At 46.3% G+C, this 12,371-nt stretch overlaps 1 protein-coding gene and 1 non-coding gene across 2 annotated transcripts in view; both read left to right on the top strand.

Moving 5' to 3' along the window:
• LOC139235556 (zinc finger protein 235-like) overlaps window positions 1–12,371 on the top strand; it is a 247,839-nt gene that overhangs the window by 80,714 nt on the left and 154,754 nt on the right. The gene's annotated exons all lie outside the window — the stretch shown is intronic.
• On the top strand, window positions 194–276 carry trnaf-gaa (transfer RNA phenylalanine (anticodon GAA)). The gene has a single exon. It is a non-coding gene; the product is annotated as a tRNA-Phe (tRNA).

Raw genomic sequence — 12,371 nt, 5'->3', positions numbered from 1 at the left:
ATATTAAATTGAAGCTCCGTCTGCACCCTCGGGTGGATGTGAAAGTTCCCAGAGCATTACTCGAAAAAGAACAGGAGAGTTGCCCCCGTGTCAATATTACTATAAATATACGAAAATGCTCATTGAAAACCTGTCGGTGAGAGTGGAGCTGCAGCCCAGATTCTCACAAAGACAAAATCCGAATACTGACAAAACCAGGATGGCCGAGTTGTTAAGGCGTTGGACGGAAAATCCAGAGGGTTTATACGTGCATGGGTTCGAACCCCACTCCTGGTAAATCTTTAAATTCAAACCGATTTCCTGCCATCCTGCTCAGTTATACCCGAATTTATTCTGTTGAATCTGCATTTGTCGTTAACTTTGTAACATTCAAACAAATGGAATTGTGCAATGTATCTGTGCCTCTCACTCTCTGTCTTTAGTGTGCTCTTTATGTGTTTGAGTCTGACTCTCTGTGTCTGAGGAATTAGAAGCTGAATTTCGGGAGCTGGGAGCTAAATTAACAAATCGGACCTCAAAGGTAGCAATGTCAGGGAGAGCTACCACTTTTCAGAGTAGGAATCGCAGGATAGTTCAGATGAATGTGTTTTGCAGAAGGGAGGGATTCAATTTCTTGGGACATTGGAACCGTTCTGTGGGAGCTGGGACCTGTGCAAACCGGACGGTCTGCACATCAGCAGAACCAATGTCCACGAGGGAGAGTTTGCTCATGTTGTTGGGGAGGAGTTAAACTGATATGGCAGCGGGATGGGAACCTTTGGGGGCAGAAAAGTAAGGGTGGAGGGCAGAGAAACCCAAAGGAAAAAATCAAAAAGGGCCATATTGCAGCAAACTTCTAAGGGACAAGGTGTGTTAAGATAACAAGCCTGAAGGCACTGTGCCTCAATGCGAGGAGTATTCGTAATAAGGTGGACAAATTAACTGCACAGGCAGCAATTAATGAATATGATGCAATTGGCATCATGGAGAAATGGCTCAAGGTTGACGAAGGCCGGAAACGCATCATCCAGGGGTATTCACCAGTCAGGAAGGATAGACACAAAGGAAAAGGAGGTGGGTGGCATTGCTGGTTGAAGAGGAAATTAATGCAATAGTCAGGAAGGACATTCGTGTGGATTCCACGTGGGTGGATCTGTGGAATATCAAAGGGAAAAAAACGCTAGTGGGCGTTGTGTACCACCAAACAATCGTAGTGAGTTTGCTGACAGCATCCAACAAGAAAGTAGGGATGTGTGCAATAAAGGTACATCAGTTATCATGGGCGACTTTAATCTACACATAGATTGGGCTAACCAAACTGGTATAATACGGTGGAGAAGGATTTTCTGGAGTGTATTAGGGATGGTTTTCTCGACCAATATGTCGAGGGACCATCTAGAGGGCTGGCCATCCTCGACCGCTTCATGTGTAATGAGAAAGGACTAATTTGCAATCTTGTTGTGCGAGGCCCCTTGGGGAAGAGTAACCACAATAAGGTAGAATTCTTTGTTAAGGTGGAGAGTGAAACAATTAATTCTGAGACTGGGGTCCTGAACTTAAGGAAAGGTAACTTCGATGGTATGAGACATGAATTGGCTAGCATAGACTGGGAAATGATACATAAAGGGTTGACGGCAGATAGGCAATGGAAAACATATAAAGATCACATGGATGAACTTCAACAATTGGACATCCCTGTCTGGAGTAAAAATAAAATGGGAAAGGTAGCTCAACCGTGGCTAACAAGGGAAATTAAGGATAGCGTTAAATCCAAGGAAGAGGCATATAAATTGGTCAGAAAAAGCATCGACCCGAGGACGGGGAGAAATTTAGAATTCAGCAGAGGAGGACAAAGGGTTTAATTAGGAGGGCGAAATAGAGTATGAGAGGAAGCTTGCTGGGAACAGAAACACTTCTATAAATATTTGAAGAGAAAAAGAGTAGTGAAGGCAAACGTAGGTCCCTTGCAGTCAGATTCAGGTGAATTTATAATAGGGAACAAAGAAATGGTAGACCAGTTGAACAAATACTTTGGTTCTGCCTTCACGAAGGAAGACGCGCATAATCTTTTGGAAATGGTACGTGACCGAGGGGCTAGTGAGAAGGAGGAACTGAAGAAAATCCTTATTTGTGGGAAATTGTGTTAGGGAAATTGATGGGACTAAAGGCCAATAAATCCCCGGGGCCTGATGGTCTGCATCCCAGAGTACTTAAGGAAGTGGCCCTAGAAATAGTGGATGCATTGGTGATTATTTTCCAACAGTCCATCGATTCTCGATCAGTTTGTATGGACTGGAGGGTAGCTAATCTAACAGCACATTTTGAAAAAGGAGGGAGAGAGAAAACGGGTAATTATAGACCAGTTAGCCTGACATCAGTGGTGGGGAAAATGTCGTAATTAATTTTTAAAGATGAAATAGCAGCCCATTTGGAAAGCAGTGACAGGATTGGTCCAAGTCAGCATGGATTTATGAATGGAAAATCAAGCTTGACAAATCTTCTAGAATTGTGTGCGGATGTAACTAGTAGATTAGACAAACGAGAACCAGTGGATATGGTGTAGTGGGACTTGCAAAATACTTTTGACAAGGTCCCACACAAGAGGTTGGTGTGCAAAATTAAAGCACATGGTATTGGGGTTAAGGTATTGATGTGGATAGAGAACTCTTTGGCAGACAGGAAGCAGAGAGACGGGATAAACGGGTTATTTTCATAATGGCAGGCAGTGACTAGTTGGGTGCCGCAGGGCTCAGTGCTGGGACGCCAGCAATTTACAATATACATCAATGATTTAGATGAAGGAATTTTGAATAATATCTCCAAGTTTGAAGATGACAATATGCTGGATGGCGGTGTGAAATGTGAGGAGGATGCTAAGAGGCTGCAGGGTGATTTGGACAGGTTCGGTGAGTGGGCAATTGCATGGCAGATGTAGTGTAATGTGGATAGATGTGAGGTTATGCACTTTGGTGGCAGAAACACGAAGGCAGAATATTATTTGAATGGCGGCAGATGAGGAAAAGGGGAAGTGCAACGAGATCCGGGTGTCATGGTACATCAGTCATTGAAGGTTGTCATGCAGGTGCAGGAGACAGAAAGAAGGCAAATAGCATGTTGACCCCATATCTTGGGGACTTTAATAGAGCAGCTGTACTGGGCCTTGGTGAGGCCTCACCTGGAATACTGTGTTCAGTTTTGTTCTAATCTGAGGAAGGACGTTCATGCTATTGAGGGAGTGCAGCAAAGGTTCACCAGACTGATTTCCGGGATGGGAGGACTGACATATGAGGAGAGTTAGGATTGACTGGGTCTGTATTCACTGGTGTTTAGAAGAATGAGAGGGGACCTCAGAAACATTCTGACGGGACTGGGCAGGTTAGATGCACGAAGAATGTTCCCGATGTTGGGGAAGTCCAGAACCAGTGGTCACAGTCTGAGGACAAGGGATAAGCCATTTAGGACCGGGATGAGGAGAAACTTCTTCACTCAGAGAGTTGTTAACATGTGGAATTCTCTTCCGCAGAACGTTGTTGATGCCAGTTCATCAGATATATTCAAGAGGGAGTTGGATATGGCCCTTAAGTTAATGGGATCAAGGGGTGTGGTGCGAAAGCTGTCAAGGGGTACTGAGGTGAATGATCAGCCATGATCTTATTGAATGTTGCTGCAGGCTTGAAGGGGCGAATGGTCTATTCTTGCAAACTTTTTCGATGTTTCTATGTTTCTATGTTTCAGGGTGCATGCATCTAATGGCCCAGTGTGCTGTGCCATTTCTTTTAACTGGGTGCTATTTATTGAATCTGTAACTTGCCCGGTTTGTATCTGTTCCACATTGTGTCTCACCTGACCAATCATCCACCTCCCATAGGCATGACATGTGTCTCTTTTCCTGTCCTGGCATCGTCCTCTCAATTCCTGCTTATTTAGCTCGTTAATTGTTCGTGCATGGCCTTCCAATACGGATACACCCTGTAGCATTTTTTTGGATGTTTTGGATCCTAACTGTGAAGATTCTATCCCAATCCTGGTCTGTTTCCTGATTAGTAAATCCGTTGTTCCCCTCAAACTATCTATACTTGCCTGGATCACCTGTATATCTGGTGCACCTACGAGCGATGTCCCTGTACAGTTAATACATCATTTGCTATAGATCTCCTCTTTCTTCCTTCTTTGTGTCTCAGCTGCTTGTGTTACTCCCTTGCTCCTGATGTGTCACTAGCTATTCTCAGGATTGTGTCTAGCAATCATGTTTACAATGCTTTCGTCTTGTGGCTAATTTTTTCTGGCTGTTCAATTTATGCTCACAGGTCACATTTCATGCTGGACATTGTCAAATAACAACATTACTTCTATTCCAGGTTTAACTACCACGCAATTTCCCAAGGTTTATTCCCCTGGTTTACAATATTCAGGTAACATTTTTTACACAATTTATTTAAAAATATTTTTACTGAGCTAGAAGCCTTTTCATCAAGTGTTTACACAAAGGAATATGGGGCGTACTTCCCCAGTAATTTTTTTTTAAACCAACATGCATTTTTTATCTTTTGCTTGACAAATCTATCCTTTGTGCATTTCCGAGCTCCAGAACATATCTTCCGAATAAATCCACAACTGGGTTTCTAAATTAAAATGTAATTCAATTCTAGGTTCATACTTTCTTAAAACTTTCCTCATACAGGACAACACTGCAAAGGGTTAAAAAAAACTTTCACTCTGTCTGAAAAAGTGGGTGGAGCCAAAACAACAGACAGCTCCAGCACTTTCTGAAGCAGGCTTTCAGACACATGAAAAATTCATTAATTCCCACCTCAAATATTCCGCAGTCAAAAATCACTCAATCACTTTCATTCAAAGACAGACATTCACAAAGTTCTCTCTTCATTCAACAAAGCTTATTGTTTGGCCGGCTCTAATTTCGGATCAATACTTCACTTCAGGTAGTCAGTAACAGTTTTTATTATGGTCTTCGGAAAAATATCTACTAAGCTAGTCTTCTGGCCCCAATGAATCCTTTATTTTCCTCTGCTCCTAATCATAACCCTGTTAGTGTGGGGATACACATTTGGGGCAAATTCCACTGTCCATTCCCTTCTGTCATCTATATCTATTTTTATACTTACATCCTCTTGTCTTTTGTCACTTTTTCTGTCCATCTCACCTTCGGGTATCTTTCTATTATCTTTCCGGCTGTTAAACTGCTCTTTTTCGCTTCATCATATCCTGCCTTAACCATCTTCTTAAGCTTTTCAGATTTATCTCTCAGAAACTCTTCTGGTGGTTTATACATCACCCCTCCAAATGCCTTAGCATATTCCTTTGCCATTTCTTACACAGGGGCTTTTTCAACAGTTCCTGTTTTACCATCTTTACTTAAGCGGAACGATTTACACTGAGGCTTTTACCCCGATATCCCGTATACGTACTTATTCTCCCGACACATGTAGTTACTTATTTTGTCCTGACGCACCCCTCAACTGGATTTACTGGCTGCACAGACTCTGCTTCAGATTTGTTGGATCTGGTTACTTTGCGAGGAGAATTCGTCAAGGTAATTCTCTACTCATTCGTTGTTAGGTTGGTGGGCTTTTTGAGTCTAATCTGCCCGTCCAGTAGATCCTGCTGACTGCGCCAAGTTGTTAGGGTTAACTTCAAACCACCACTCGGAGTCCGTTAGCCTTAAAGTAAATGCAATTTTTATTAATAAAAGATACAAGCCAACAGGGGAGCTATCCTTGAAGGAATGCGCAGAGAAACTGCCAGAGACATCTTATTTTATACAGTTTCAGATTATAGCATTACATAATTATGCAAGTTACAATTAATACGTGCTGATTAATTAATACATGATTATCTGGTAGGTTGCTTCCTCCAATCTGGCCTCTATATGTTTAATTGGTAATTCAGGATACATGTTGTTATGATTCTTTTTATTTAACTTGTATTTTGTTGTAGAATTCAAATCCTATGTTATCTGTGTCTGTGCCCAGCTCCCAAGGCCTTTGGTCTATGAATTGGAACATCTGACCCTGTGCGGAAGGCATCCCACACATGCTTTTCACAGTCTGATAATCAGGCTGTGGGATCCATTTAAAAATCTGTTAACTCCATTTCAAAACATCCCAATTATTATTATTAATTGTAATTACGATTTGTGATCTGCCCTTTCAGTCGATTATGGGGTATCCTATCGAAGGCCTTTGGAAAATCTAGATAAATTACATCTACTACATTACGTTAGTTTACGCTATCTGTTACTTCTTCGAAAAATTCAAAAAAATTGGTCAATTCAAGACTTTCCCTTTTATAATCCATGCTGACTATTCATTTTTGGTTTCTAGTTGTTCTTCCACTTTCTCCTTTAGTAGGGATTCCATTATTTTTCCTACCAAGGATGTTAAGTTGACTGGGCTATAGTTCATGACACGTTCCATCTCCCTTCTTAAAAATAGGTATTACATTAGGTATCTGCCAATCCTCCGGCACTGCACTTTATTCTAACGAAATATTAAATATGTTTATTAATGCCTCTGCTATCTCTTCCCAAGATGTAATTCGTCCGAAGCAAGCATTTTATCCTTTTTCGGTTTGATTAGTTTAAATAATATTTTCCGTTTGTTCTTATTAAATGCAGTTATTTCATTTCTAATATCATCCGATGTCATGTCCACCTTTTTGTCTCCCTGTTAAATACTGATGCAAAGTAATTGTTTAATATTTCTACCTATCTCTGCCTGTGGACAACCTTCTGAGCCACGTACCTTGGTATGTATTGTGGCTGTCCTCCACTCAATCTGTATCCTTCTCGTTAAAGGTAACGAGTATATCTTACCTGTTGGACAGGAGCAGTGTCTCATTCTCAGCCTCTCCTCAGTTCTCGCTACATGGCACCCATCCAGCCACGGACTTTCCTGAACCTGCGCTTTTCTGTGGGGTGTGAATGTTTTCTGGATTAAACTATCCAGAAATCACTTCTCCTGTGTGTTTCAGAATGTGTCGAACTCGCACTCCAGCCCAATTACCCTGAGCCAGAGAGAATAAAGCAGAGACATTTCCTGCAGATGTGGAAATGCGGGACAGATTTGCTGTCCACAAACTCTCACACACTGCAGTCTTGACTCATTGCCTACCCTGCCATCTTTAGTTATTTTTTAAAAATGTATTTGCTTATTTACACACTGAATTAATTTAAATAGTTAGTTTTGATTCAAACGGTTATTTATAATTCTATTAATTAATTAGGTTATATAGTTAAATTATTATTTTAATTAAGTGTTGTTATTGCTCCCAGGTCTTAGTTTAGACCAAGCTTCGAGAAAAAGGCAATACTCACCAAACATTCATCTACCTGCTGTATTTTGGAGACCAAAGCAGCACCTCCTTCCACCACTGTTCCCATTCCAAATCTCTCCAAATTCCGTTTAATATCACTGTGCTGAACACACTGTGCATCAGCAGTTAGTGTTTATTCTTACCTTTGGAGCCACACACAAGTTGTCTCAGCTCTATGCCCATTGCTCGCAGTAATTAGCACATATTGAGGACTAACACTTCCAGCTGACTGATATTTAACGACCACTAACAGGCAGTTTCTGCTAACTACATTTGTTAAAGTTCTAAGTTGAATTCAAAACGTTAAACTAAATTTCCCTTCTTACAGCTAATACTCAGCCAGACTCACCCAGGACTTACCATTGAATCCCACTCGCTCCCCATTCCCAAGTTTAACATTCTCTTTGTGCCCTCCGTTTAAGATCAGGATGTGGTGATAGACTAAACTCTGGCATGGTGTGCTGGGCCGAAAGGGGACGGGGTGGGGAAGGTCGCTCTGTAAATTTGCAGTCTACAGGCAGTCGGGCTGCTGACTCCACGAGCCCCCAGGGAAACCACAAGAAACAGGCTCAGACCAACGTGCAGCCGTGGCCACCAAATGACCTCTTTCTATGTTGCAGACGTTAAGTAACTCTATGTAAGGTGATGTGTGAAGGAGAAGGGATGTCTGAAATGCGATTGTGGGTCAACCACAGACCAGGGCTTGGTCAGAAGGGCAGGTCTGTGATGTCACAATGCTCAGGCACAGTGTCATGGGGGTTTCACCGCTGTATTACTTCACAGATACAGCAATACCTAGCAACAAACTCGTTTCCACCCTCGTTGAACACTGTATATTATGGGCTATGTTTAGCAAGGAGAATTTACAGAGAGTGAGGAGGAGCTGAGTTCAATGTGCGGGGATCACTTCATGCTGCAGATCACTGCATTGTTCAGGCAGATTTACAAAGGAACGTTACAGTGGTGAATGTCACTGGGACATACTCCGTCTGCAAGAGACCCTTTAATCCCAAAGGTAGATTATCTGAAATAAGGATTCGTCGCTATCAGCAGGCGCTGGGGCTGCTCAGGTTAAACCCCACTGGGAGAAAAACACAAGGAGCCTGTAAAAGGCTGAAAGCACTGAGCTTTGAGCCTTTGAAAGCCTCCCTCCCTGGCTGTTGTTTGGTCCCAGGCCATTTCCCCCGTGGTTTCCCTTGGAATGCTGGGACTGAGCGGCCCTTCCGCCCGTGGACGGTACAGGAACAGAGACACTTTCCCCACGCCTTTGGGTAACCACATCAGACCCGAGCCTGGCGGTCGGGAGCTTTATAAACCTGTCCCAGGCCGCACCAGAGGTCTTAGCGGGGTTAAAAACTGCAGGGGCCCAGCTGAAATGATCCCCGTGGACTTCCCCACCTCTATCATTTTTGTTAGTCGCTGAATCCGGGCGGTGAAAGATGAACACAGGCCTCACTGTGTGTGTATCACAGAGATGAGCGGATTGGGCAGAACACCCGCCCAACACATTGTGTGATTCTTATTATTTAATACATTTAACAATTACAGTAAAGGGATATTTCACCACATTCTTCAACTCCTCCCTGAATTTCATAGCATAAATACATGTGTTGATGCATCAACTCAGGAGCTGAAGCATAAATCCCAATTCCTCTATATAATCAGGTAGATATGCAGAAAGAAATTTTAACGAATACAATCGATTAACCACAGAAGAGCACAGAAACACTGCACATAAGAGGATACAATTGCCAGATATAACAAAGAGTAAATGATAGATTTCCTTCGCATCTCCATCTCTGGGTCACTGGGACCCTCCCCACTAATGTGGGCCCGGAGTCGCCTACGAGCTCTGCTCGATACTAAAAGTGTTTGACAGTTAAAGCATTGAGCAGAAGAATCAGAACAAATGGAAAAACGGTGTAATAATATGATGAAGGAATTCAATTACTGCCCATGCTAGTGACGCATAGACATCCCATGTAACAAAACAAAACCAGGGATTATTGGAAATCTGATACATACCTCCAAACATAAACTACCAGAAAGTGTTATTTGCACAGAACAGCGCACTCACTGTTCCCACAACCCCAGTCACCGTTTTCTCGGTGCAAAATTTGGGTTTGAGCTTCTGACAACAAATGGCTATACATCGATCAAAGGTAAAATCAACTGTGAACCAGACGGAACAGTCTGTGACTGCGTAAAGCAGGATGGCATAGATATTACACACTTTAATGGCCCACATGAACTCAAAATCGGTTGAATTACGAATAGGAATCTGCCTGGATATCAGGTCGAGGATAACGACCAGTAGATCCAACGCTGCCATTGCTAGCAGGTAACGGCAGACACACTTGGAGAGACCGCACCTTCGTCGAGACAGGATCATTATTGTCACTAAGTTCACTGCAGGGAAGAGAAAAACAGGGAATTTATATTTCAGATTGAGAGCAATAACAGCTGTCTCAAACAATTACGTGTGAAATGTGTCAGGATTAAAAAAAACAGCCAATGGGACTTGTGGTGTGTGGGTCAGGACTGATGAAATCATCGAATGGGACGTGTGCTGTTTGGCACAGGTACAGAAAGAATCAATGTATGGGACGTGTGGATGGTGGGACAGGAACTGAATGTACCAGTGGAAGGGATGTTTGGGTGTTGTGACAGGGAGTGAGTGAAGCGGTGGATCTTATGTGAGGGTGCTGGGTCATGACCGAAATAATTAATGGATTTGATTTTTGCCGGGTGGGTAAAGCGTTGAATGAGACTCTAATATAATGCCATATCCAAGTCAGAGGAAGCAATACTTCAGCACAAGAAGACGTGGACGTGAGTCTTGCCCACGTCCCACCATAGCCTCAAGAAGTCCCTCAACTTCTCCATCGCCGTCATGCTCTGCGGGGCACCGGAGCGGTCCCTCGCCTCGAGGGTGCAGTTAAAATCCCCCCCGAGGACAATGCAGTCGCCGACGTCGACAGAGCCAAGAAGAGCGGACACCTCTTCAAAGAAGCGCATTTGCTGCAGGCCGGGCTGAGGGGCGGACACGTTCACGAGATGGAGCGGCAAGTCCCCCAGGCGAATCGTGACGTGCAGCAAGCGGCCTGGCACGGGCTCCTCGACCCCCAAGATCTCCGGCTGAAAATGCGGGGCCAACGAAATGGCCACCCCACTAGAAGTGGCGGTGAGGTGGCTCATTAGGACCTCTCCTTGCCATTCCAGGAGCCACGTGGCTTCGTCTCCCGGAACGGTGTGGGTTTCTTGCAGGAAGCACACCGCATATTTCCCCTCCCGCAGGAGCGCAAAATTGTTAAATCTACGGTGTGCCTCTCTGCCGCCATAGATGTTGAGGCTGGCTATGGTTATCTTCATGACAAAAGCATAGTGCAACCTCTACCTAACCTATTGTGGTGGGAGGGAGCGGAGTATTTTGTTGACCTCCACTCCTTCAGCAGCCCAGCGAGGAACCCTTTGAGCCGGCGCAGCTCAAGGCCTTGCGCTTTTGATAAGGGCCCGCCCGCGGCCATGGTTTTAGCGGCGGCGCGGACGGAAGCGATGAGCAGCCCCGGCTCGGACCATATTTCCAGGGCCAGATGGGTTCGGTTGCGGCGACCCTGGCTCTGGAACAAAAAGTCCCGGAGTTCCTTTGCAGGAATGAGGGGGGAATTAGCGGCGGGCACGAGGAGATCCATCGCCTCACTGGCGATGGACTCGAGATCTTCTCCCGAGTCCCCCATCGAGTTCCCGTCCCCCTCCGGGAGGTCACTGCCAGCAGCCGACCCGTCGACCGCACGAGGTACAGCAAACGGCCCGGCTGCTCCATCCGACCCTGGCTCTGCCCCGACCCCACCCCCAGGATCGTCGGCCGAGCAGTCCGCACTGGGCTCTTTTAAAAGTGGTGCTGGGTCAGGAAGCGACAGCGGAAGGGGTTCCTCCTCCGCCCCAGGAACCGGGGAACATGGAGAGACCTGGTCAAAGAAATGTTCCAGGTCCTCCAAGTACCCCAGCTCCAAAGTAGGGGGCGAGGATTGTTGTTCTTCCCCCTCCCCGCCGCCACCCTCCGGCCCAGCGTGTACAGATTCATTAAAATTGTTAATAATGTGTATTTCTGCCGAGTCGAGCAAATCCCGGGGGAAGTTGGTTAATAGCTGGGCGGGCTCAGGTTCGGCCCTGGGACGCTCGACCCGGCGGCATCGTATTCCTCCGCTGGCCCCACGCCCACCACGACAGGCAGATCTTCCACGCCATCCACGGGAGACAGAGGCTGTGCAGCCTCGACTGCCCCTCCCTCCCCGGGGACAGATTCCTCCCGTCTACAGCGCAGTTTGGGTGCGCTGGTGGGGGACGCGGGACACGCGGCGGGCACCGACTCCTCCGCGGAGGGATGTTGTTCCCCCTCCGCCTCATTGGAGCTGCGCCTCCTTTTGTTCCTGGGGGTGCGCGGAGGCAGGGAGACCTCCATGTCTGCCGAGGCCTCCCGCTCCGCCCCCCAATTTTTCTTATCTTGCCCGCGCCCGAGCCCCTCTGTGGTATTGGTCAAGGGCTCGGGCACGGGCTCAGGGCACCCGGCGCTCGCCGGTGACGGGGTTGGGCTGAGCGCGGTGGTCAGACTTTCTGGCGCACCGAGGGGACCCGCCTCGAGATGTTTCGCCTTCCTCCGCGCCTTCTTTCCGGTCGGATGCTCTCCCTCTCCCCCGCCAGAGGCCGTGAAAACAAAGGGCTCCGACGATGCCCGCGCACCTATGGCTCCCGGCACGCGGACGCTACTAGGGGGAAGGGTGGCGGCGGCGCCAGCCTTGGCTGCCTTCGGTGGTTTGGTAGCCTTGGAGGCGGGGCAGTTCTTGCGAACGTGCCCCATCTCCCTGCAGGCATGGCACCGCACGCCATCCGACGTCCAGAAGACGCGATAGGCAGTCCCCTCGTGCACCACATTAAAATTTCCCTCTGTTGTCTCCTCCTGCGCCAGCCGGACAAAGAGCTGATGGCGGAAGGAGAACACATGGCGCAGACTGTTCTCCCTGAGGCCGAGCGGTATGGGGTTGAGCCCTGACCTTACCTCC

The sequence above is a fragment of the Pristiophorus japonicus genome, chromosome 23, assembly GCF_044704955.1.
Source record: "Pristiophorus japonicus isolate sPriJap1 chromosome 23, sPriJap1.hap1, whole genome shotgun sequence".
NCBI lineage: Eukaryota > Metazoa > Chordata > Chondrichthyes > Pristiophoridae > Pristiophorus > Pristiophorus japonicus.
This window is presented reverse-complemented; position numbering and strand designations above follow the sequence as displayed.